Source organism: Dendrobates tinctorius, unplaced genomic scaffold (assembly GCF_039654945.1).
Source record: "Dendrobates tinctorius isolate UK_male_01 unplaced genomic scaffold, ASM3965494v1 ptg000165l, whole genome shotgun sequence".
NCBI lineage: Eukaryota > Metazoa > Chordata > Amphibia > Anura > Dendrobatidae > Dendrobates > Dendrobates tinctorius.
In genome coordinates, this window is record NW_027361832.1 from 12870625 (window position 1) to 12896839 (window position 26215).

Here is a 26215-nt window from a genome sequence, read left to right on the forward strand (position 1 = left end):
GGTGAAGGGAAGTAAAAGCCTGGCAGGACACTGATAACGAGACTGTTAAAAAGATTCTGGCTAAGCTAAGAAGCACCTTTGACATCCGCACTGCAGCTGAAATAAAAATGAGATTCTTTAGGTGTAAGCAGAGAGCGCAGGACAGTATACAGGACTATGCTCTTAACCTGCAGGAGGCGCTGCGATCCATAAAGCAGATTGACCCAGACAGTGTGAAAGATGGAGACAGACTGTTAAAGGAGCAATTTATTGAGGGACTCCTATCCAGTACCCACAGAGCACAACTGCGCATCATAGCCCTACAAAACCCTGACCTAGACTTCAAAGACAGGGCTATCCGGGTGCTGCATGAACCAAATGTCAGCCGTCCAGCGCCCCCTAGGTGCCCAGCGATTGCATACCACCAAGAAGCGGCATCTTTCCCTCCCAGCCCTGAGTGGGCTGATGCACAGACTCTGGATAATGATCCATCTACAGAACTGCGCCTTCAGGTCCAAGAGCTGGCCAAAAGTATGGCTGCACTTGCCAAAACTGTGCAGTCCATGCAGGTGTCCTCAAAGGAGAAGATCCAGCTGGCCTCCAGTCCAGAGGATGTCCCGTGGCTACGGAAGAAGAGGATCCCGCCACGCCGAGGGAGAGACAACGATCGTTATGACCAGGATGGACGTCCCATCTGTCGTCGCTGCTAGGCAGGCCACATCGCAAGATTCTGCCACCCTGGGGCAGAGGGCAAACCCCCAGGAGTAGGACCACAAGGCCCAAAGAACTGGTGAGCCAAGTATGTTGGAGGGCGACCGGTCCTCCCAGTGGTGATTGACGGTATCCCCATGAACGCTTTGCTGGACACTGGCTCTCAGGTGACAACTATGCCATATATCCTTTACAAGCGGTATTGGGCTGACTCTGAACTTTCTCGTGGCCCAAGTGATGAACTGACCGTAGTTGCCAGCAATGGTCAGTCTTTGCCGCAAGTAGGATGTAAAGAGATTACCATTAAAGTGGGGCGAGTAGAGTTAAAATCTCAAAGTCTGATAGTTGTAGACATTGATCGACGAGAATGTAACCCAATGACCTTAGGTACTAATGTGATTGAAAATTGTCTCGCCGAGGTTATTGTTTTGTTGCAACAGGTAGCCAAGACTGCTGGTTCCAGTGAACAACGAGTCCTGCAGAAGGAGATCAAGGCCCTGATGCAAAGACAGCAGGTAGAACTGTCTGGCGGAGAAATTGGCAGCATCAGAGTGAGTGATTCTTTCCCCGTTGCGATACCCCCCAGATGTGAAATATTAATTTGGTGTCGGGCAGCCATCGGCCTCAGAGGAAAAGATTACCAAGCATTGGTAGAGCCAGTGTACTCTGATAGCAGTCCCACTGTCCTGACAGCCAGAGGGTTAGTTGATGTCCGCAAAGGTAGAGGACCAGTACGCCTCTTGAATTGTGGGGAAGAGGAAGCCACAATACCTCGGTATGCCACAGTTGCTAAGCTGCTTACTGTCAGTAACAACGCAATACAGGCAGCAGAGCCCTTGGTCTCGTCCAACCAGGCGGGGGACAATGGCTCTGTAAAGCAGCTGGAGGAGTGGTGTCAGCAGCAGCATGTGGGAACTGACTCCACCCCTTCATTCCAAAAGAATGGGATTTACCGAGTGGCTCAGGAGTATGATCGGGTATTCAGTAAACACCCCCTAGACTTTGGGAAGGCAAAAGGGGTTCAACACCATATCCCCACAGAAGATCATCCACCCATTAAAGAAAGGTAACGGCCTATACCCCCGACACAATATCAATGTGCCAAAAGTATGTTGAGGGAAATTAAGGAGGCTGGGGTGATCAGAGACAGTTGTAGCCCCTGGGCAGCTTTAATAATCTTTGTGGAAAAGAAAGATGGTACCATGAGAATATGTGTTGATTACCGAAAAATTAATAGCATTACACATAATGATGCCTACCCATTACCCAGAATTGAAGAGTCATTAGCTGCACTTAAAACTGCTTACTATTTTTCCACCTTAGATCTCACTATTGGGTATTGGCAGGTTCCCGTGGCAGGGGCAAACAAGGAAAAAAAGCGTTTACTACACCAATGGGTCTCTGAAAGTTCAACTACATGCCGTTCGGGCTCTGCACCACCCCAGGGACATTTCAACGGCTAATGGAGTGCTGTCTTGGACACAAGAACTTCGAGACAGTCCTGTTGTACCTTGATGATGTCATTGTTTTCTCCAAGACTTATGAAGACCATCTGAAGCACCTGGCTGAGGTGTTTGAAGCCTTGGCCAACTTTGGCCTGAAAGTGAAGCCTTCCAAATGCCACCTCCTGAAGCCCAAGGTACAGTACCTCGGTCATGTAGTGAGTGCAGAAGGTGTGGCACCGGATCCTGACAAAGTCACAGTCATCCGGGACTGGCAGAAGCCCAGCAACCTCCATGAGGTACGTCAATCCCTCGGGTTAGTAGGCTACTAACAAAGGTTCATCAAAGGCTTCACTGAGATAGCCAAACCTATGCAAAATCTTCGGGTGGGCCAGCCCAAGAAAGCCAGAAAGAAGAGTCCTACATTTGAATGGAATGAGGAACTGTAGAGGTCCTTCACTCGACTGAAAATGGCTCTCACAGGAGATGAAGTTCTGGCCTACCCAGATTATGACCAACCATTTGTTCTGTATACTGATGCCAGCAACGTGGGACTGGGAGCAGTACTGTCACAGGTACAGAATGGCAAAGAAAGAGTGATCTCCTTCGCCTGCAGGAAGCTGCGTCCCACTGAAAGGAACCCTGACAATTATAGTTCCTTCAAGCTGGAGTTCCTCGCCATATTCTGGGCTGTGACTGAAGGATTCAAGCATTACCTAGCTTCAGCCAAGTTTACCATCTTCACGGACAACAACCCGTTGACTCACTTGGAAACTGCCAAACTAGGTGCACTGGAGCAGCGATGGATGGCCCGGCTGTCTAACTATGAATTCACCATCAAGTACTGAGTGGGGCACAAGAATGCCAATGCTGATGCGCTGTCCGGAATGCCTAATCTGCCAGATGCAGGAGAAGACCCTGAGGCACACGAAGAAATAGAGTTACCTGCCTTCCACCGGCCAATTGCGGCCCAAGGAGTGAGAAACAGACGATCTATCGTGAAAGAGGCCACCCTAAATCCATTGCCTCATCATGACTGGGCAGAAACGCAGGATAGCGACCCCGCAGTCCACCTGGTCAAGGAGATACTGTCACAAGCTGACTCACGCCCAGGTCCAGATGCTCCTGAAGAAGCCCAGCAGCTGTGGAAGGAAAGAGACAGGCTGTTCATCTATGAGGGAAAGCTGTGTCGGAGGAGTATCAATGCCCGCACTCATGAGTTGGTCTGGCAGGTGGTAGTCCCAAAGAGGGAGGTATCAATGGTCTTGGAAGCATACCACAATGGAGCTGGACACTTCGGATGGAAGAAGTTGGAGGCCTTGCTCCAGGAGAGATTCTACTGGGCTGGTATGAGGAAGGCCATTGAAAATTGGTGCCAGGAGTTTGGACAATGTAACCTGCGCAGGAAGGACCGTAACAGCCAGCAAGCTCCTTTGCAGCCAATAATAACCAAACAACCACTGGAGTTGGTCGCCCTGGACCATATGAAACTGGTCCCAAGTCGTTCAGGCTACATTTATGCTCTTACCATCGTTGACCACTACTCGAGATTCCTGGTAGTTGTGCCTGTCAAGGATCAAACAGCCAGGACAACAGCCAGAGCATTCCAACAGCACTTTTGTCAACCACACGGATATCCCGAGCGAGTGCTTACAGATCAAGGTCCAGCCTTTGAGGCGAAAGTGTTCCAGGAATTCTGTAACTTGTACAGTTGCAAGAAGCTCCGGATAACACCATACCATCCACAGACCAATGGCATGTGTGAAAAGATGAATCAGGTGGTGATCGATCTACTGAAGACCTTGCCTTTGGAAGAGAGGAATCTGTTGCCAGAGAAGTTGCCAGATCTGATAGAACTCTACAATCACATTCCTGTGAATTCCACCAACTGCACTCCAGCCTACCTAATGAGAGCGAGGCCTGGCAAGCTGCCTATTGATTTGGATATGGGAGTCCTGAAGAAAGGTCAGCACTGTACTCGGAGAATTTCCTGCAAACTGGACAAGAATGGATCAAGCCATCGTAGTTCCTGTCCTAATCTTTCCCCAGCCTACTGCAACTGAAGTAGCAGAGACTCAAGACAACTCTGAAAATCAGGAAGTTCAGGCAGCAGATGCCACACCAGCAGTGGAGCCAGAGAATCCTCGCCCTGCTAGTGGTGAATCTGTCATGCCTACAGTGAGTCTAAGAGTTCATAGACAGCTACTACCCAGTTTACCAACAGCAGTAACAGGCCCACTAAACCTAAATAGGCCATTAGAAGTACCCATGCTACGCAGATCTACCCGTAGTACAAAAGGTGAGATCCCAGTTAGATATAGAGATTAAAGTGCAAATAAAAAATGTAAACTGTACATGTACATCTGCCACTTTTCAAGTTTATGTGCCTACAGAGACTCTGTAAGAACCCTTTTCGAAGATCTCATTTTGTTTTGATGAACAATTGGACCACAGGACTATGTGTGGCCAAAGCAATCCTTGTATATAGTTACCAACTGCTCAGGAAATGGACCATGGACATTGACGCATGGACTAATCTTCATCAGGGCTATTTTTGAGCTTTGGTTTTTGAAATTTTTCATTTTTGAAATCCTGTTACATTTACAAATGTTCAATTGCTTAATATGTTTGCATGTTTTCTTCAGTCCGGGAGTACTGAATTGCACTAGGGGGGAATGTGGCGCCCCAGGAGTATGGTCGCCACAGTGGCATTACCTTCCTCCTAGGGAATGTGATGTCATGATTGGAAGCAATAAAGGGTCTCTGTCAGGTAAATACGACACACAGCACAGTTCCCACTCTAAGCCAGCAGAGGGAGCTCTGAACCAAAACTGGGGGAAAAGCTGCTCTCTGGGGGCCAGGAAGGGGAAGTTTAGTAGTTCGTGTAAGGAGGGCGAAGTGTGTGGACGAGAGGAGAAGAGCTGGAGGATTGAGCAGAGTTCAGGCTCACTTCTAGCGTGGCGCATGGTTCCGGATTCCGGTGTCCGAGGTTGTATGGATACTGATGTTCCTGCAGCAGAAACCGTAGGAATAGGAAGCTGTAAATGCTCTGTTCCCACATAAGACTCGGAGGCACAACAGAAACATGTGAGCCAAAAGAAGGAGGCTACAGCTGTCTGCCATACGAGGGGGTTCTAAAAGAGAGCAAGCAAGAAGAACTTCACTGTAACTCAGTACTGTATGTACCTCAGATAAGCGCTAGAAAGGAGACTACACAACCCATCTGCATAGAGAGATTCCTGAGTTGCTTCCAGGCTGGCCAACTCCTGTTCCATCTGTAATCTGGATCCTGGACTGCACTTGCAAAGCAAAGTAAAGGTAAAGGAAACTGCTCCCTATTCTTCCTGCAACCCCCATCAGCACTGCTACATCTCTGTGCCTAACACTGCACTCTCTTCCTCAACACCTATTCTCACTGCCCTGGGACTACAGCTCTACCTGTGGGGAGCTATGACATCTTGCTGTCTTATACCATCTGTCCCAGAGGATCTGCCTGAAGCGTCGGCTTAACCCCTTCATTGCTGAGCACCACAGGTGGCGTCGCGTATCATCCACTTATAAACTTTAATCAGCCATGCTCAACCCCTTTTACATGGACGCCCAGGGCCACGGACCGGGTCACCGCTACTGTGACCCTTCCCTCTGAGATACCGGCCTGGTACCGAGTACCCCACTGCGGGCAATCCACTCCTGTTAGAGGAACTGGTGTAGCGGGGGCTGGGTGAATGGGTATAAGGATAAAAAGGTTGCAGAAATTCGTGATAGATTATATGGATGGAAGACAGAAGTAACAGAATACTTGTTTTCCCGATTCGCACTAGGATCACACTAGGACATACCCTTTATCCAGTTTAACCCCTTTACCCTCCAAGGCTGCACCTTCATGACAAGGTCAAAATTTACAATTCTGACTACTGTCATTTTATGAGGTAATAACTCTGGAACGCTTCAACGGTTTGAAGCGTTAGCTCAAGTTTGCAAAAAAGTACAAAGAAAGTGGACAGTAGAAGATTGGAAACGGGTGATTTGGAGCGATGAGGTAAAAGTCAAACAACAAGGCTCTGATGGGTGAAAGTGAGTCTTGAAGAAACAAGGGAATAAGGGGCTAACAGATCGAGAAATTGAAGGAACAGTCAAGTTCGGAGGAGAAAGCCTGATGATATGAGGTGGTCTCAAAGCCAAAGGTGTTGGATACTTGACCAGGATTGATGGTGGTCTCAATGCTGAGCTATATTTTAGTATCCTACAAGACAAGTTACTTTGTACATTTGAGTACTATGGGTAGGAAAAGACGACATAGTGTTTCAGCAGGGCAACAACCAAAAGCTTGCAATGAGAATGGTGAAGAAATGGTACAATGAGTAAAGGTGCCAGAATGGCCCTCACAGCCCCCAGACCTGAACCCAATCAAACACTTGTAGGTAGAGTTGAAGAAAAAACTGTATACATACCCAAGTGAGTTGACCAGTATGCACCAACTTTGGGAATGTGTAGAAGAGAACTGGGATCAGATTTCGGTCGAGACATGTTTGAATCTGACTGAGCGCAGCCCAGAAGGATTCAGGCAGTGTTGAAAGCCAAAGGTGGACTTACAAAATACTAACAAAATAATAAACATGAAAATGTATATTTTTAGGAGCAAAACAGTAACAATGCAGTGACATGACAAGAATCTGCATAACTAATCATATGCCAAATAATTGCAAGTCAAATTTATGTATGCGATAGCCAAGATGATTGTGTATAAAATGATGGAAGTCTCAGGTTCGAAGCAGTAGTGGGTTGTGAGATATGGTGCCTGAAAGTCAAAAGTTCAAAACATTGTTACCCTTTTGCTTGTCATTGTACTTTATTTAAACATTCCCTATTCTTCCCTAACTACATTATTAAACTGCTTTATTTTTTCCCACTATTTCCTCTTTAATGATGCTTCAAGTGAGAATCCCAGTGCATGCTGGGATACTCAAACGAAGCATCATCGCGGCAGTGACCACAGCCACTGCCCCCTCCCTGAAACAAGGCATCATCAGTGTTGTCCATTTCAGGTTGTCCCTGTCATGCTTAGCAGGCGTTGGTGTTCAATTCTGACAGATGCTTAGTAGATTCCTGTCAGTGCATATTGACAATACGCTCTCTCACTGGCTCTGATCAGAAGGGATGAGATGGCAACAGAGCGCACTGTCCTTGCACAGTATAAGTAAAGGACAAGCAATCAAAGACCCGTGTCACTCACTTAAGTGATGTCAGGTTTGCTAAGTGGTTTGTCACGCCCAAAGCACTTAAAAGATCATTTGCATATTATTATTATTATTTATTTATATAGCGCCATTAATTCCATGGTGCTGTACATGAGAAGGGGGTTACATACAAAGTTATAGATATCGTTAACAGTAAACAAATTTACAATGACAGACTGGTACAGAGGGGAGAGGACCTTGTCCTTGCGGACTTACATTCTATGGGAATGAAAATGTCAATTTCTGAGAAAATCAGCAACAAATAGAATATATAAAGGTGGTGGTTTATTATTTACATTTCAAAAAGTTGCATTCCCATATATCCCGTTGGGGGGGGAGGGAAAATTGAACTTATTAACACATTCTATTTAAAACACCTGAGTATGGAACACAACGTAGGTAATAATAAGAGTAGGCTCCTATGGGAATTTTCTGCTGCAAAAATCTGCAGCAAAATCTAAAGCTGTAATAACTTCCTACCCTAAAAGCTATAGAATAACTTGCAACCATAATAGGGGTGCACAAATGCATCCATTTGGTTAGGACCCGTTACAACCTACTGGGTGCTGGCCTTCTTACTTTGGGCATCCCTATCATTTTTCCTTTGCTCTATTTTTTCATAATTCTCCCCAGCATGGAAGCAGGTGTTAAACATGAAAACTGATCTTTCTTTTTATTGCACCTTCCTTTTTTCATAAATAACCCTCCATCCTCTTGCTGTATTCTAATTTGTAGGGAGCGACGTGCGCCTAATTTGTTTAGGAAAGTAAATGGCCGTGTTTACACATCTGTAAATGTTATTAGTAATGTGAGTAGGGCTGTCTCTCAGTAGGGAATGAAATGTGATCCGGGATGTATGAGAGAGCACAGCAATGATTTGCTCTCGGAGATCTGAGATGTACCCATTTGTGTTGCAGATGTCTGCAGCATCCCAAAATACTAAGCCCTATAGGATGCAAATACTCTGGAGGTCCTATTGGTCTTCGGAGATTTGGCACAACAGACTTCATCTCTGCTTTTTAGGAATTAGTTATTGTCCCTGACACTCTTGCATTGTTTTTTTTTCCCTTACTCTTGTTTTGGTAAACAGTTTTTACGATCATTTATTTTATTACTTTCTTATAATGTACTCCAATTGTATAATGCAGGTGGCAGCACAGCAGGTGTGGAGGTTCAGGAACCGTGTGAGCGTCTCTGTATACGTCTCAGCAACGGTTTCCCTTCTACAACGGTTAATATAATTCTTATCCCTTCCAGGAACCTCAACAGTAACATATTTCCTGCTTTGCTGCAATTGATGCTGACGGCAAAGAGAACTGTCATCGTTTAGTTGTGGATGGACTTTTTTAACGCATTAATTGTTCATTCAATGCAACCTGCTAATAATTACCCCCCCCCCCTTGGCAGCAGACCAGACTAAAAGATGATTGTTAATATCTTAAACATTAACTAAAATGATCATTTTAATTGCTGCAAATTCAAATAACATAGAAAACAAATACATAGCTTAGCAGAACACAATATATTACCTAAAACGGGTTCCAGTGGTTATTGGGCTATCACACATCGGGGCTTGGTAGTATTTTGATCACTATGTTAGTTTATGGCCAGGTGCCACACTGTAGTTTTTTTTAACAGCCTTCAGTTCGATCTCGAGCCACAGCGACTTGATGGATGAACTCTCTGTAGGAAGATAGATCTTGTGCGAGCCTAGATAGGTCCACCAGGGTCTTCTCCTCCATTATCTTGGTTGTATCAAGCCCTCGGGTTGGTGGTCTTCTTCACCTTGTTCCTTCTATTCTTCAGACCATGATGTCCTTCTCCAGTGATTGCGTCTATGAATGATGTGTCCAAAGAAGGCAAGTTGTAGCTTGGTGATACTTGCTAAAATTTAGGGTTCTATAAAATACATAATACAATGTACTAAGCTAGACAATTTTGAGGAAATGCCAAGGGTGATGAGATAGAAATTATTCCCAGACCTTCATACATAGAGGGGTCCTTGAAAGATGTGAGTAGAAAATTAATTGAGCGGATAACAGATTTATAGGGATGCCCCATTTCCTATTTTTTTAAAAAGGCCCCCCCTTAAAATAAATAAATAATGTTGCAAAGGGGCAATACATCTTTTCTTCATGTTGCTACCCTCTTGCCAATTATAGACTGATACCATCATCTCTCCCCCTACATTGCTTCCACTGACCCCCCCCTATGTCTTAAAGGGAAAATGTTGCATATAAAAGTGAAATCTTGGTGACGGATTCCCTTTAAGGAACTATGCCCAAGATCCATATGGTAGTCAATATTTGAGTCATTGAGTGGACAAATATCATGATTAGATCATGGAGGTGATTACATGAAACTGCTCATATTCTCTCTCCTTTAATAGAAAAGAAAGGTCACCCTAAAGGGAATCTGTCACGTGAAAAAAGCTGTTAACCTGCAGATATTGAGTTAATCTGCACGTTTATAGCGTTCTGAACCTGCTCAGAGCTGGCACTTAGAGCCCTGCTGCCGGGATGAAATTAACTTATTCCTCCCTGCAATGTTCGGAATCCAGTCATAGGGGGCTGTAACCGCACCCCAGGCACTGACTGACAGCTGGTCCTATAAAGGAGCCTACTGTCAGTCAGTGCCGGGGGGCGCGGTTACAGCCGCCGCTCCCTGTACACAGAGCGGTGACTGAAACTTTCCCGGTGCCACCACCATGACTGGAAGCTGAACACTGCCAAGGTAAATAAAGTTCATTTATATCAGCTAGTTAATAATTTCATGTAATCACTCCATGATCTAATCATGATATTTGTCCACTCCATGACTCAAATATTTACTGCCATCTGGATCATGGGCATAGTTCCTTAAAGGGAATCCGTCAGCAGGATTTCACTTTCCAAAATAGACAAGTCCACGCTTTGCCAATACCTTCATTCCTCCATTACTCAGACATCAACATTTTAATTAATATGCAACTGAGGCTAAATAACTATTTGTAGATCTGAAGCCTTAGTCACTCCAGCTCTATTCCATACTCAGTGCCGCCTCCTCCTGATTGACTGATAACTCCTTTGCATGAAGTTACACAATATAAAGACTGTCAGTCAAGCAGGAGGATTCAGTGCTTGCCAAGGAATAGAGCTGGAGTGACACAGGCTTCATATCAACAATAGGTCTTCAGCCTCATTTGCATAGCAATTAAAATACTGATTACTTAGTGACAGAGGATCAGACTGGCCATGTAAAGGTATTGCTGGACTTGTCTTTGAAAGAGCTACATGTGCATATAAATAATTTGGGATGTGAAATAATGCTGACAGATTCTTTGTAAATTCTGGTGAATACAGTTGTGGCCAAAAGTATTGACACCCCTGCAATTCTGTCAGATAATACTCAGTTTCTTCCTGAAAATCATTGCAAACACAAATTCTTTGTTATTATTATCTTCATTTAATTTGTCTTAAATGAAAAAACACAAAAATAATTGTCCTAAAGCCAAATTGGATATAATTCCACACCAAACATAAAAAAGAGGGTGGACAAAAGTATTGGCACTGTTCGAAAAATCATGTGATGCTTCTCTAATTTGTGTAATTAACAGCACCTGTAACTTACCTGTGGCACCTAACAGGTGTTGGCAATAACTAAATCACACTTGCAGCCAGTTGACATGGATTAAAGTTGACTCAACCTCTGTCCTGTGTCCTTGTGTGTACCACATTGAGCATGGAGAAAAGAAAGAAGACCAAAGAACTGTCTGAGGACTTGAGAAACCAAATTGTGAGGAAGCATGAGCAATCTCAAGGCTACAAGTCCATCTCCAAAGACCTGAATGTTCCTGTGTCTACCGTGCGCAGTGTCATCAAGAAGTTTAAAGCCCATGGCACTGTGGCTAACCTCCCTAGATGTGGAAGGAAAAGAAAAATTGACAAGAGATTTCAACGCAAGATTGTGCGGATGTTCTATAAAGAACCTCAACTAACATCCAAACAAGTTCAAGCTGCCCTGCAGTCCGAGGGTACAACAGTGTCAACCCGAACTATCTGTCGGTGTCTGAATGAAAAGGGACTGTATGGTAGGAGACCCAGGAAAACCCCACTTCTTACCCCGAGACATAAAAAAGCCAGGCTGGAGTTTGCCAAAACTTACCTGAAAAAGCCTAAAACGTTTTGGAAGAATGTTTTCTGGTCAGATGAGACAAAAGTAAAGCTTTTTGGGCAAAGGCATCAACATAGAGTTTACAGGAGAAAAAAAGAGGCATTCAAAGAAAAGAACACGGCCCCTACAGTCAAACATGGCGGAGGTTCCCTGATGTTTTGGAGTTGCTTTGCTGCCTCTGGCACTGGACTGCTTGACCGTGTGCATGGCATGTCAGAAGACTACCAACAAATTTTGCAGCATAATGTAGGGCCCAGTGTGAGAAAGCTGGGTCTCCCTCAGAGGTCATGGGTCTTCCAGCAGGACAATGACCCAAAACACACTTCAAAAAGCACTAGCAAATGGTTTGAGAGAAAGCACTGGAGACTTCTAAGGTGGCCAGCAATGAGTCCAGACCTGAATCCCATAGAACACCTGTGGAGAGATCTAAAAATGGCAGTTTGGAGAAGGCACCCTTTCAAATATCAGGGACCTGGAGCAGTTTGCCAAAGAAGAATGGTCTAAAATTCCAGCAGAGCATTGTAAGAAACTCATTGATGGTTACTGGAAGCAGTTGGTCGCAGTTATTTTGGCTAAAGGTTGTGCAACCAAGTATTAGGCTGAGGGTGCCAATACTTTTGTCTGGCCCATTTTTGGAGTTTTGTGTGAAATGATCAATGTTTTGCTTTATGCTTCATTCTCTTTTGTGTTTTTTCATTTAAGACAAATTAAATGAAGATAATAATACCAAAGAATTTGTGTTTGCAATCATTTTCAGGAAGAAACTGAGTATTATCTGACAGAATTGCAGGGGTGTCAATACTTTTGGCCACAACTGTATGTGAAGACGTGTGCATGTAGACGTTGGCACAGGTGACATATGTGAACTCAGTACATCCTGTGTTTTAAATGTAGAAGATGTGTATTTGGCCCAAACATAAATGGATGTTTTACAAACCTTTACACTATAGAAGAGTTGTCGACGATAATATTTATATCCATATTGTGGCAGCTTTTGAAAATATCTACCGTATTTTGCAGATTATAAGGCGATGCTTTAGGAGGCCGGTGGCGCCATTTTTCCGAACCCCACCGCAGGGATATCATAGGGAAAATAAACTCCGTTCATTGGTGCCGAGTCACCTTCTGAGATCCCGGGCACCGCAGCATTGCCTCGATCGGGCCACAGCCGCCGGCTTCCTGAAGCAGTGACCCTGCATCCTGTTACCCCGCTCCACGGACGCTGGCTCCCGGTAACCTAACTTCAGATTATAAAACAGGCCCCCATTTCCCTCACAAATTTGGAGGAAAAATATGCATGTTTTAATCCAAAAAATATGGTACTTTAGCCATTCTAACCTTCCCCAGCTCCGGCGCTGACTCTCTGTTATTGCTCATGTCTTTGTTGACAAAGTGATGTCATGACTACAGCGCACATGACCACTGCAGCCAATTATTGGGTCCAGCAGCCTATACCATCTGCACCTGCAAAGCCACTGATTGGCTGCAGAGGTCACGAGCGCTGTGATAATTATGCCACTGTAGTAATTACATCACGGCTGCAGCCTGTATACAGTTACCGGGAATACGAAAAATATGTTAATACTAGAAGCTGACCGCTGAGATACCGAACTGTTTATTAAAGTCCTTGCCAGGATCTCTGTAATTAACCCTAAATTTCCAGCCCTGATTAACCAAATTGTGACAGTAGAGTTAACATGTCAAAATGATTTGTGACCACATTTCGCGTTTCCTGGGCATCTGTGACTGTGACAAGGGAGAGGAATAATGTGGTTAACTACAGCCACGTACTTTGAGGTTTTGAGGGGAGTTAGGCTTCAACTGTCTCTGGAGACAACGCTCTTCTTCATATGGAAGAATTCAGAAGCATCTTGTCCAGATTGGTACAAGAGGGATGACACAAGTAAATCATTTCACACTGGGTCACTATTATTTGTTAGGCCTGTTTCACACTTCAGTCTTTTGGAATCAGTCAAAATCGGTCAGTGTTTAAAAAACGGATCCATTGCAGATTGCAAAAAACTGATGCACCGGATCTGTTTTTTTGACGGCTCCATCGCAGCAGCTATGTATGAAATTTAAAGGAACAGGACTCTGGAAAGGAGAGAGAGAGAGAGAAAATTCCAAACACGAATCTGCAACATGTGCACATACCCTCAGTCCATTTCTGCTGATACCCATGTGAAGAATAGGAAGTAGGAATCTAATATTAAGCCTAGTGGAGTGGTCAGTGCAAGATTATTTTTTTTCATATGAATTAAAATAAATTAAAAAAAATAACATAGAAAACAAATCAGTATATTTAACATAAAAAGGTAATTTAAACAATAGGTAATTTTTTGGATTGTCCAGATGTTGTTTTCACTTTCATGGTTTTCTATGATGATTGAAGCAATAGGACATAGATCCCCTCCTGCCAGGATGTCTCCTCCACGTATTGTGCACCCTAGAGATAGTTCCTGCACTGTAATCTATGAACGCAGTTGTCATTTAATGTGAAGAGGCTATTTCTTACCAACACAGTCTAGGAATCTTCTTTGTGGAGTACTGAGAACGTAGAGGATGGGATGTCCATGGTTGCCTGGAAACCAGCGGAACAGCTGATGCTAAACAACTTTGCCCATTCTTCCAGCGTGATGATAAGTGTGTTTAATAGAACTGGAGGATACAGAAAGAAATTAGACTTGAGTGATGTGGCGTGGGGGTGCAAATATCAATTTTTTTTTTAATTTCTGCCAACTTCCTGAGGATAAAATGCTATGTTTTTTAAGTAATGTTGGTTATCTGTGTCATTATGTTTGAGGTAGCAGTAGTACTAGCGTCTTCCAAAATGTGTATCCTAAATTTCAACCAGGTGATAACCTTAGGGTTCACCTGATATACCTAAGTGACTAGGTTCCGGATGCTTGTAAGGCTGGGATCATACTGCGTTATGGCAGTCCGTTTAACGGATTGTGTTACACCGCGGCATAACGGGATGTATTGCAATCCGTTAGCGCTGCCATTAACCCCCATTACCGAGCGCATCGCTAATGCATACCATAATCGGCATACGCTAGCGATGTGCCATCATTCTGTGACAGAATCTCTGACGTGGGCTGCAGCGTCCGAGGGTCCATCACCGCTAGCGCAGATGAAGCATCTGCGCTAGCGGTATAGCACAATGCTATAGCATTAACGCAGTCTGTCATTGCTATGCGTTGAACGGACTACTTTAATGCAGTATGAACCCAGCCTAAGGCCAGGTTCATACTGCATTAAGGCAGCCTGTTCAAGGCATATCGTTGGCGGGCTGCGTTAACGCTATAGCATAACGCAATCACGTTATGCTATACCACTAGCACAGATGATTCATCTGTGCTAGCAGTGACGGAGCCTCAGATGCTGCAGCCGGCGTCCAAGGCTCCGTCACAGAATGACGGCACATCGCTAGCACATGCCGATTATGGCACGCGTTAGTGCGCCCGATAATAGGGGTTAATGGCAGCGTTAACGGACTGCGTTATGCCGCGGTGTAACGCAGTCCATCTAACAGACTGCCATAACTCAGTATGAACCTGGCCTAAGGCTGGTTTCACACAGCTGTGAAACATGGATGATCATTGGGTCAGAGTACCCAGCCCAACCTCTCGGTCTCCTTCATGAGCTAAGTGCCTTTAATAAACCCATGGTTATGCTCACAGGGAGGTTTTTTAACTCCTTTACCCCAAAAGGCTGTTTGTACCTTCATCACCAGGCCAAATTTTACAATTCTGACCACTGTCAATTTATGAGGTAACAACCCTCGAACGCTTCAACAGATCCCACTGATTCTGAGAATGTTTTTTTCGTGACATATTGTACTTCATGATAGTGGTAAAAGTTTTTCGATATGACTTGCATTTATTAGTGAAAAAAACTAAGATTTAAAAATGCTGCAATTTTCATCCTTTTAATTGTCATGCCCTTTTGTCACACAAAATAGTTAATAAATAACATTTTTCACATGTCTACATTAGCACAATTTTTGAAACATGATTTTGTTTTGTTAGGAAGTTATAAGGGTTAAAAGTTGACCAGCGATTTCTCATTTCTTTTAACAAAACTTAGAAAATCATTTTTTTAGAGACCACATCACATTTGAAGTGACTTTGAGGGGTCAGTATGACAGAAAATACCCCAAAGTCACACCATTCTAAATACTGCACCCCTCATGGTGCTCAAAACCACATTCAAGAAGTTTATTAACCCTTAAGGTGCTTCACAGGAATTTTTAAAATGTGCAAGGAAAAAAAATGAACATTTAACTTTTGTCACAAGAATTTTAATTTAGACTCCAATTTTTTTTATTTTCACTAGGGTAAAATGAAAAAAATTATCCCTCATTTCTCCTGAGCATGCCGATATCTGACATGTGGTGGAAAACCAATGTTTGGGTGCATGGCAGGACTCAGAAGGGAAGGAGCGTCATTTGACTTTTTGAATGCAAAATTTGCTGGAATAATTAGTGGAGCCCCTGGTATGCTTAAACAGTGGAAACCCCCCACAAGCGAAACTATTTTGGAAACTAGATGTGGCACCCTGGGTGTACGGTTGCCACAGTGGCCTTGCCTCCCTCCTAGAGGGAGTGATGTCATGCCTGGAAGCAATGAAAGGATCTCTTTATCAGGTAGTTCCGGCATACAACACAGTTCTTGCTCCAGGCCAGTAGAGGGAGCTCTAATCCTGACTTCAGGGAAGCTGCTCTCTCTGGTCAGGAGGAGAAAGTTAGTTAGACTGTGGACAGGGAAGTGGGAGGACATGGAAAGAATGAGCTGGAGGGCTCATCCCCAGTCTTGAGCTCCAGAGACCGGACACTGGAGTCTGAGGCTGTGTAGATGCTAAAGGTCCCACAGCAGAAACCGGAGGACAAGAGGCTGCAGATCCCCTGTTTCCAACTGAGACTCGACAACACAGCAGCACGTGTGAGCCAGAGACACCATTGAGGAGCGATTCATGAAGGAGGCTACAGCTGCCTGTCATGCGAGTGGAGTTCTAAGTAACAGACAGAAAGAAGAACTTGAGTGGAGTTTACAACAGCAAGTACCTCAGAGAATAGCGCTAGAGAGGAGGCCTCACAACCCACCTGTATAAGGAGATTCCTAAATTGCTTCCAGGCTGACCGACTCCTGTACCAACTGTAACTTGAGCCCTGGACTGTACCTACAAACCACAGTAAAAGGTAACAGAAATTTCACCTTGTTGTGTCCTTTGAATTCTTTCTACAACACCTCAGCACTGCTACATCTCTGGCTAAAAACTACATCACCATCTTCCTCAACATCTTTCATCTGCCCTGGGACAACAGCTCTGCCTGTGGAGAGCTATACCAACTCTGCTGCATCACCATCTGTCCCAGCGGATCTGTAGTGCAGCACTGGTCGCTTCTGATCAGATACCACAGGTGGCGTCACGAACACCGGGTACCCCACGGCCATGGTGGGCGCTCCATAGACACCTCAGGGATCTTGTCTAGATGTGTGATGAGCACCTTTAACCCCGAGGTGCTTCACAGAAGTTTATAACATTGAGCCATGAAAATACAAAAAATCACATTTTTCCAACAAAAATATTTTTAGCAAAAGATTTAGCATTTTCACAAGAGTAACAGGAGAAATTGCAGCATACAATTTGTTGTTCAACTTCTCCTGAGTACACTAGTACCCATATGTGGGTAAGAACTACTGTTTGGAAACATGGCAGGACTCGGAAGGGAAAGCATGTAATTTGACTTTTTGAATATAACATTTACTGAAATAATTAGTGGATGCCATGTCGCGTTTGGAGCACCCCTCATGTGCCTAAACAATGGAAACCCCAAACAAGTGACCATATTTTGGAAACTAGACCCCTCAAGGAATGTATCTAGATGAGTTTTGAGCACCTTGAACCACCAAGTGCCTTTACAAAAAGTTATAACATAGAGCCGTGAAAATAAAAAAAATCACATGTTTTCCCACAAAAATGTTATTTTAGCCCCTTTTTTTACTTTAACAAGGATACCAGGAGAAAATGGGACCAAAATTTATTGTGCAATTTTTCCTGAGTACGCTGATGCCCAATATGTGATTAAAAACTTCTTTTTAGGCGCAGTGCAAAGCTCAGAAGGGAAGAAACCCCATATTGGAGTTCAGATTTTGCTGTACTGGTTTGAGTGCCATGTCACATTGGCAAAGAATCTGAGGGGCTAGAATAGCAGAACCCCCCATAAGAGACATAATTTTACAAACTACACCTCATAATGAATTCATATAGGGGTGCAGTGATCATATTGACCCCATAGGTGGGTCATAGCATCGCTATGTAAATTAATAATAATAATAATAATAATAATTGGGAACTAAAAAATAATAATTGCATGTTTACCACCAAAATTTTGTTTTACAGTGCCCCTAAGCGCAAGAAGAGCAGAATACCCCCTCAAGTAAGCCAATTTTGGAAATTATTTTGACTCCATGGGTGTTTTCCAGAAACAGGTAACAGAGTGGATGTTGCTGAGTAAAAACTGCAAACTGCCATTGTAATGACCAACATGTTGTAGTGACCAGTATGTTGTAGTGACCAGTACGTTTTGCCCAGCTCATGATTCTGGAGACGTGCACCTGTAAATTAGACGGACTGTTATCACTACAGAAATTAAAACGTGTGGATGCTAAATGTGTTTTAGGCAAACTGTGAGGCTCAAAAGGGAGGGGGCATTTGGATTTCAGAGCACAGAACTTGCTGATTTTTTTTCGGGGGACGAGGAGCCATGTCTCTTTTTCAGAGCCTTTGTGCTACGAGTAACATGGAAGCCCCATATTTTGCCATTGACAGATGACGAACCAAAGTGGGGACTTTTTTCTTTTTTGTGGATTGAGTTGAAGCTTTTATTGGGAACATGTTAGATAACATTTGGGATCACATTTATCTTGCACTCTACGCTGAGCACTTACTTTGGCGTTTCCATCTAAATCTCTGAGTAACGTGATTCAAATGAAACCCCCTAAGGATTCATTCACTATAATAAAGCAGAAGAGAAGAATTTTTTTAAGTTTTGGCTTTCTCACACTAAAAACTATTTTATAGAAAGAATAATTAGATTTGTATTGTTTTATTCTGAGAGCTATAACTTTTTTATTTTTCTGAGTTTTCAGTGATACCATTTTTATTTACATTAATCTTTTTTATCACATTTTATTACACGTTTTGTTCGGTGGCATGATGATAAAGAATCGTTTTTTTACCTCATTTTTTTTTCTTTTTTTGCATTGTTCACTAAACAGGATACTAGTGGGACAAATATATGTCCTTTTTTCATAAAAATATTTATTTATGAGTACAATATATATTTTTAAATTATTTTGTTATTTTTTATTTTTTTTTAAAAATCACTTAATTTTTGACTTTGTCCCACTATGGCAGTATGATTGCTTGTAAAGCATAGAAAAGCAGGAGTTTTGCTATGTTTTACAAACTGTCAGTGCTGCACCCGGATGTCACCTTAGCAACGATCAGCCCCTTACTATGACGTCGTGGGGGCAGCGATTGGAGAGTAGAAAGGGCTCCCTCCTTCTGTTTGCCTGCTAAATTCTACAATCAATATGGGTGCGGTGCATGCCGAGTTCCGAGTGTCAGCTGTCAAAATCAGACTGTGTACGCAAACTCACCATGACATATCCATACATTCAAGGTTGGTAAGTACCAGCCTCCCTGGACGTATGGATATATCCAAGTTCTTAAAGGGGTTAAAAGGATTCTTCAGCCAGAATTTGCATAATTTCAAAGAAAAAATACTTTTAGAAACAGTCTGAGGATAAGGTGACTAGGATAACTAGTCCAAGAGGAAGATTTCCGGTGAATTTTCCCCACCTTCCTCCCCTAAACTGACAGGTCTGTTCCTATGTGTGTATGTAAGAAGACACCTGTTAGTCAAGGAGGAGAGGGCAGGAAGAGACCACCGGAGACTCGCCTCTTGGGCTAGTCATTCTAGTAGCATTGCCCTTTAACATAATGTTTTCTCTGAATGTTTGGCATAGGTGTAAGAAGATGAGACTAGACAGAATCAGCAGTGTGCAGAGCCCTTTAAGGCTGTAACTATCAGGGCTGTCACCACTGCTAGTGGATGCAATTTCCTCTGGGAGGGAGAAACCATCTGGTCAGACAGCAGGGGGCGTGGGGTACTTAAGGGGGACTGAGCGCGGGAACGGGGCAGACTTGGCGGGAAGGCGACAGGAGATGGTTGACACCCTCTCTGCAGCTCCTGCTGATGACTCCCCTGCATCCAGGTCCACATGTGCTGACTCAGAGATTACCCCTGACGCTATTGAGTTACCGTCTGTGAGCAAACTTTTGGATATTGTTGTTTCGGCTAGGATACTGTCGGCACAGCCTCTGAGAAACCCTGAACTGCTGTGGACAGTGCATGTGCTTGCGGCCCGTACCCGGCGCCATTCCTGGGACATTCAGTCAGAGGATTGTTTCCATGCTACAGCGCATTAAAGACAAAGAGGACTGAATCCTTCGGCACTGTCGGGTGACAGTGCTATTCTTTCCTGCGGAACAGAGCCAGAGACATTGTGTGCCATTTGCGCTGCCTGCGTGAGATATTTCAGCCTTCCCCCTGCCAGAACTTCAACCGATAACTGCACTGTTTATTTTGTATATTTCTGTTACCTTATTTCATTGCCTCCCTGCAAGGAGTATTGCTGTGAAATACTGTTTAGTAAAAACTTTTAACCCTTCTCTGTCTCCGGTTACTCACTGCATCAGACAAACTGCTTTCTCTATGTGCATCGTAAGGTATTTGCAGCAGAAATTTCTGCACCATTGGCAGGAAAAATACTACATGAAATAGTCGTGTTTTTGCCACTTTTTTATGTGTTTTGCCATTTTTTTGATGCAGATTTTTCACAACTCATTAATATGGTTTCAATCTGCAGCAAAAACACTGAAAGAATTGACATGCTGCAGATTTAAAGGTTTATGGGCCCCTTTAACTCACAGATATGAGCCATACAACACCAAAAAACCCTATTAATAATGGTAGTTGAGTTGCCTGAGGGAACAGAAAGTTAATGAATGACCTCTGGCTCATATTTGTGCACATCAATTCCCTGATATGCCTTTGATCTTCCAGAGACACAATAACATCGATTCAATGGGCTGCAAAGTTCCCTCTGAAAGACCTCCATGTACAAGTCCAAAGTTCATGAGTTAAAAGTAGCTGCATCATAATCATAAAAAAATGTGCTCAGAAGTGTAAAAATGACGTCTAAATATTTTTAAAAAATGTGTAGTCAACAGATTGCAGAAAAATATCTCATGTTGGTATTCTTTCATTCCTTTTCTTTTTGTATTTCTTATTTTCTTTCTTTCTTTCAAACACTTTCATGCAATCCTTTTATTTCTTTAAATCTTTCTTTCTCTTCCTATCTTTTTCTTGGTTTCTTTTTTAATTCTTTTCTTTCTCTCTTTTCCTTCTTTTTCCAATTTCTTTCTTTCAATCTTTTTTCTTTCATTTAATACTTTTCTTTTTTATCTTTCTTATTTTCCTTCTTTTTTCAAACACTTTCATTCAAACTTATTATTTTTTTAAATCTTTCTTTCTCTTTCTATTTTTCTTCTTCTTTTTCGATCCTTTTCTTTCTTTCTTTCTTTTTCTTTCTTTCAATCATTTTCTTTATTTCTTTCCCTTTCATTTTTTCTTTCTCTTTCTACCTATCTTTCTTTCAATCCTTTTTTTTCCCTTTCGTTTTTTCTTTCTTTCTTCCTTTCTTTCAATCCTTTTCTCTTTCTCTTTCTTTCTCTCTAACCATTTTTCAATCCTTTTCTTTCTTTTTCTTTCATTCAAACATTTCTTTCTTTCTCTTACTTTCTGTTTTCTTTCTCTTTCTTTCTTTTTCTCTTCTCTTTTCTTTCATTTTCCTTACTAGTTTCTCTGTTTCAATCTATTTATCTATCTATTTATCGATCTTTATTTATCTAAAGATAGTTCATATTTTTAGATCTACTTTTAGAATAAAATTTTACCAACAGAAGGAATTTTCCACGGGGAAATGAAAAACAAACACAACATGATATTAGACCTCTTGATAGACAAATCTGTGCTGCTTCTTTTTTATTAATCTCGGCATATTTTAATGAGAAAATAGAGGGTATTAATTACATCTCATTATGTTAATATATATCTTGGCATGTTATGTGCATTGCAGTCATAGGGTTGCACTGTCATGGTGCCAATTTCATAAGAAAAAAGTTAATGAAAAATAATTGTGCTAATTGTCTTGATTAAACATGTAATTAACATTGTTCTGAACATTTTTGATGATGCATATTTAAGCCTATTGATCTCTTCTTCTTTGACTCTTAGATGCAAGTTGTATTCCACAAACGCCAGTTACTTTTAGCATTGACTGAGTAGAAAAGAGAATGTTCAAGGTCTCCTGTTAAGTCCAATGATAATGGAGGTGAGAGGCTAACCTGTCTCATCAAGCACTTTGCCAAATATTCCCAGTAGGAAGACTCATTTTTTGTGACCTATCTACATACACTACAGTGATCGAGAAGACAACTATTGTGACCGGCCTTCATCGCATAAACAAGAGGACCTCGATTATGCTGCCAGTCCTGGGAAAGCAGCCACATGACAGCCGCACTATGTGAAAATTCTCCTTTATTGCTAAATTAGGAATTATTTGGGTAACATTTAGTTGAGGATTTCTTATAACTCACATGTTAGTTCAAAAAACAGAAAGAGATGCTGTAGGTCTGTCATCAGATTTCACTCTACAGACTGAATACTTTATTAAATCTCTTAGACCTGGTTACTTACTTTGAAAATGTATTTTAAAAATGGCTGTATAATACTGTATGAAACTATAAACTCAATTTCCACCAATCTAGCTTGATTAACATCTCCTCAGTGTCCCTCCTCCCTGTTGCTGCTACTGCTGAGATCTCACACTTCTCAGTACAAGCTGCAGCTGTCATTTAGACTTGGTGGCTGGAGATTCAATACACTTGGACTCATGAGCTCTTTCACTCTTTGGCAGAACTCATAAAATGTTCATTTTAACCCCTTTATGACTGGGCATTTTTTCAGCTTTTGTTTTTATTGCCCCCTTCCTCTAAGACCCCTAACTTCTTTTATTTCAACATCAATACAGTTGTACATGGGCTTGCTTTTTGGGGACAAGTTGTGATATTGATTGACACCATTCATTTTACTATACCAGGTGCTAAAAGGCAGGAAAAACTTGTAAGTGGCGTGAAACTGTGAAAAAAGCAATTCAAACATGTTTTGGGGTTTCTTATTTGCGGTAAAAATTACTTGGCAATATGAATTTTGGGGTCAATACAATTATTGCCATACTAAACTGGCTTATTTTATACCTTACTGATTGAAAAAAATCAGATCTTTGTAAAGTATAATTTACGGCTTGTGCTTTCATTTTATGAGCTCCAGAACACTTTATAACTCAGTCGACGGACCCGTGTGAGGGGTTGTTTTTGGTGGCAAGCTGTAATTTATTTTTTATTCCATCTCAGGGTATCAGGACATTTTGCTTACAGTATTTTTTTTTTGCATTTTTTGGTAGAGGAATAGCAGCAATTCTAAAATTTCGATTTTATTTTTCCCTTTGGACAAATATTCTGCAACCAGAGAGTGTATTTAAAAATATATTGTAATATAAATGTCTTCTTTATTTTTTTTACAAATAATAAATACAAAGACATTACAACACTTAAAAAAAATTAGACCAAATCGTGATAAAAAATAAACCATAACAGACGGGAGAAACTGTACTGGTAAAAAAAATAATGCAGTGACAAATGATAAAAATTACAACAAAAAAGTTCCTAATAGGTAATACACTAATTCCATAAATTCCAATATATCTAGAGGCTGAGGTTTTTTTTCCCATGCTTCCATTTACTTTACCAATAGCTCTGTTTAACCAGATTGGCTAATGAATTTTACTACGAGCCCGCCATCCACTTCCTGAGATGTTTGTGCATGTATAGGGCTCGCTCACACTGCCGATTCGGCAGGAGAAAACAATCGCAGCATGCTGCATGTGGCTCTGATATTCAGATCATGCGCACCCATACAAGTTTATGGGTGCTTGTAAGACATCAGAGTGCAGTCCAATGAACATGCACCAGAGACAATGGAGAAGATGGAGAATTTAAGTTCTCCATCTTCTCTGCACCTTTGATGCGATTCTCACATGTGAGAGAATTGGACCACACTCAGATGACAGAATTAGAGCCGAGTGTCATTAACGTAATTGGCCCGATTCTCTGGCAAGATAGACTCGACACTAGGGTGAGCGTCCCCTAAAGGTGATGATGGAATTATTATAAAATAGAACCAACTAAACGAATGAGAAATAATTAATAAAATAAATGCATAAAATTCGTAAAGGCAATCTGTCACTAGGATGCACCCTCCTAAACCGTCTATATGGGCATGCAGTTCATAGGAAGCTGATTAAAATGATAACTTGATATCTATAATCCATTGTCTTATTATAGGGAAAACCATGTTTTTGTTATAGGCAAATGAGCTGTTCAGGACTATGGGCCTGACACTGATCTGAATACTGAGCTAAAAGGAGATGTTATCAGCGTGATTTGTGAAGTCCACTCTCTGCTCTCCTGATCTCACTGCAGAGCTGTGTGTGATTATAACTGACACATCTGCAAGTGTCCTATAGTTGCAATAAAGCAGAGTTGTGAGAGCTTCAGCAAATGTGTTTGTAAGGAGACAAAGTTGAGTTCTACCGTTCTGTGTTATTTACATGTCTCACACTGGTAACGCCTCTTTTTGTTTATCATAATTTCTGGAGTCAGATTGTCAGGTAGATCTATGTCTATCCCATAGCCTGGAACAGCTCATTTACATAAAAGAAAAACATGGATTTCTGTGGAATAAAACATCAAATCACAGATATCAAGGTATCATTTTATTCAGCTCCCTATGACTTACATGTCCATATAGATGGCATAGGAGGGTTGATCCCACTGACAGATTCCCTTTAAAGGGTTGTACCCCTTGAATACTGACATCAGCCAAACCAGACACCTTTTTGCATTTTTTTACCTTCTCATCAGTACAAAAGACTGGTGCTCTAGGTAAATAAAACATTTTTCACACACCTTTTGGGGGTATCAGATGTCCTTTTGCAAAAGAGCTAATTTGCATACTTCTGTTTTTTTTTCTGTTTGCCTCAAATCTGTTTTACATGAACAAAAAAAGATTCATTTTCTCCTAAATCTGATTTTTTTGTGATTTGCTTGGTGCAAGTTTTGAAGACTCAGTGAAGTGATTCAAATAAAAAAACATGCTCATGTCACCACTTACAGGTGCTTCTCACAAAATTAGAATATCATCAAAAAGTTAATTTATTTCAGTTCTTCAATACAAAAAGTGAAACTCGTATATTATATAGAATCATTACAAACAGAGTGATCTATTTCAAGTGTTTATTTCTGTTAATGTTAATGATTATGGCTTACAGCAAATGAAAACCCAAAAGTCATTATCTCAGTAAATTAGAATAATTAACAAAAACACCTGCAGAGCCTTCCTAAGTGTTTAAAAAGGTTCCTTAGTCTGTTTCAGTAGGCTCCATAATCAAGGGGAAGACTGCTGACTTGACAGATGTCCAGAAGGCAGTCATTGACACACTCCACAAGGAGAGTGAGCCAAAAAAGGTCATTGCTAAATAAGCTGGCTGTTCACAGAGTGCTGTATTCAAGCATATTAATGGAAAGTTGAGTGGAAGGAAAAAGTGTGGTGGAAAAAGGTGCCAAAGCAACCAGGATAACTGCAGCCTTGAAAGGATTGTTAAGAAAAAGGCCATTCAAAAATTTGGGGGAGATTCACAAGGAGTAGACTGCTGCATTGAGTCATTGCTTCAAGAGCCACCACACATAGACGTATCCAGGACATGGGCTACAAGTGTTGCATTCCTTGTGTCAAGCCACTCATGACCAATAGACAACACCAGAAGCGTCCTACCTCGGCCAAAGAGAAAAATAACTGGACTGTTGCTTAGTGGTCCAAGGTGTTGTTTTCAGATGAAAGTAAATTTTTCATTTAATTTGGAAATCAAGGTCCCAGAGTCTGGAGGAAGAGTGGAGAGGCCACAATCCAAGATCAAGTGTGAAGTTTCCACAATCAGTGATGGTTTGGGGAGCCATGCCATCTGCTGGTGTAGGTCCACTGTATTTTATCAAAACCAAAATCAGCGCAGCCGTCAACCAGGAAATTTTAGAGCACTTCATGCTTCACTCTGCCGACAAGCTTTTTGGAGATGGAAATTTTATTCTCCAGCAGGACTTGACACATGTCCACATAGTCGAAAGTACCAATACCTGGTATAAAAACAACAGTATCACTGTGCTTGATTGGCCAGGAAACTCGTCTGACCTTAACCCCATAGAGAATCTACAGGGTATTGTCAAGAGGGTGATGTATGTGTAAGGGGGTGAGATTTGATGTCTTTCTTGTTCTCCTTCCCTCTGATTGTATTCCGGTTGTTAATGTTTACAAATGTGTCTATGATAAATGCCTGCAGTACTGTTACATATAAATTATGTATTATGGCTCATCTTTAATGGTATTGCCACATGTATGTGTTACCATTTTGTAGAAAGCTGTAATATATTGTCTTGTGTTCTTGTATC

General features: G+C 42.0%; 1 long non-coding RNA gene across 1 annotated transcript in view; it reads left to right on the plus strand.

The window, feature by feature from the left end:
* LOC141053063 (uncharacterized) overlaps window positions 1–20155 on the plus strand; it is an 83656-nt gene extending 63501 nt beyond the window's left edge. The window contains exons 2-3 of the long non-coding RNA XR_012220953.1: window positions 17927–18015; window positions 19894–20155. This is a non-coding gene — a long non-coding RNA (uncharacterized lncRNA). The remainder of the gene's footprint in view (window positions 1–17926; window positions 18016–19893) is intronic.
* Window positions 20156–26215: the final 6060 nt, after the last annotated feature.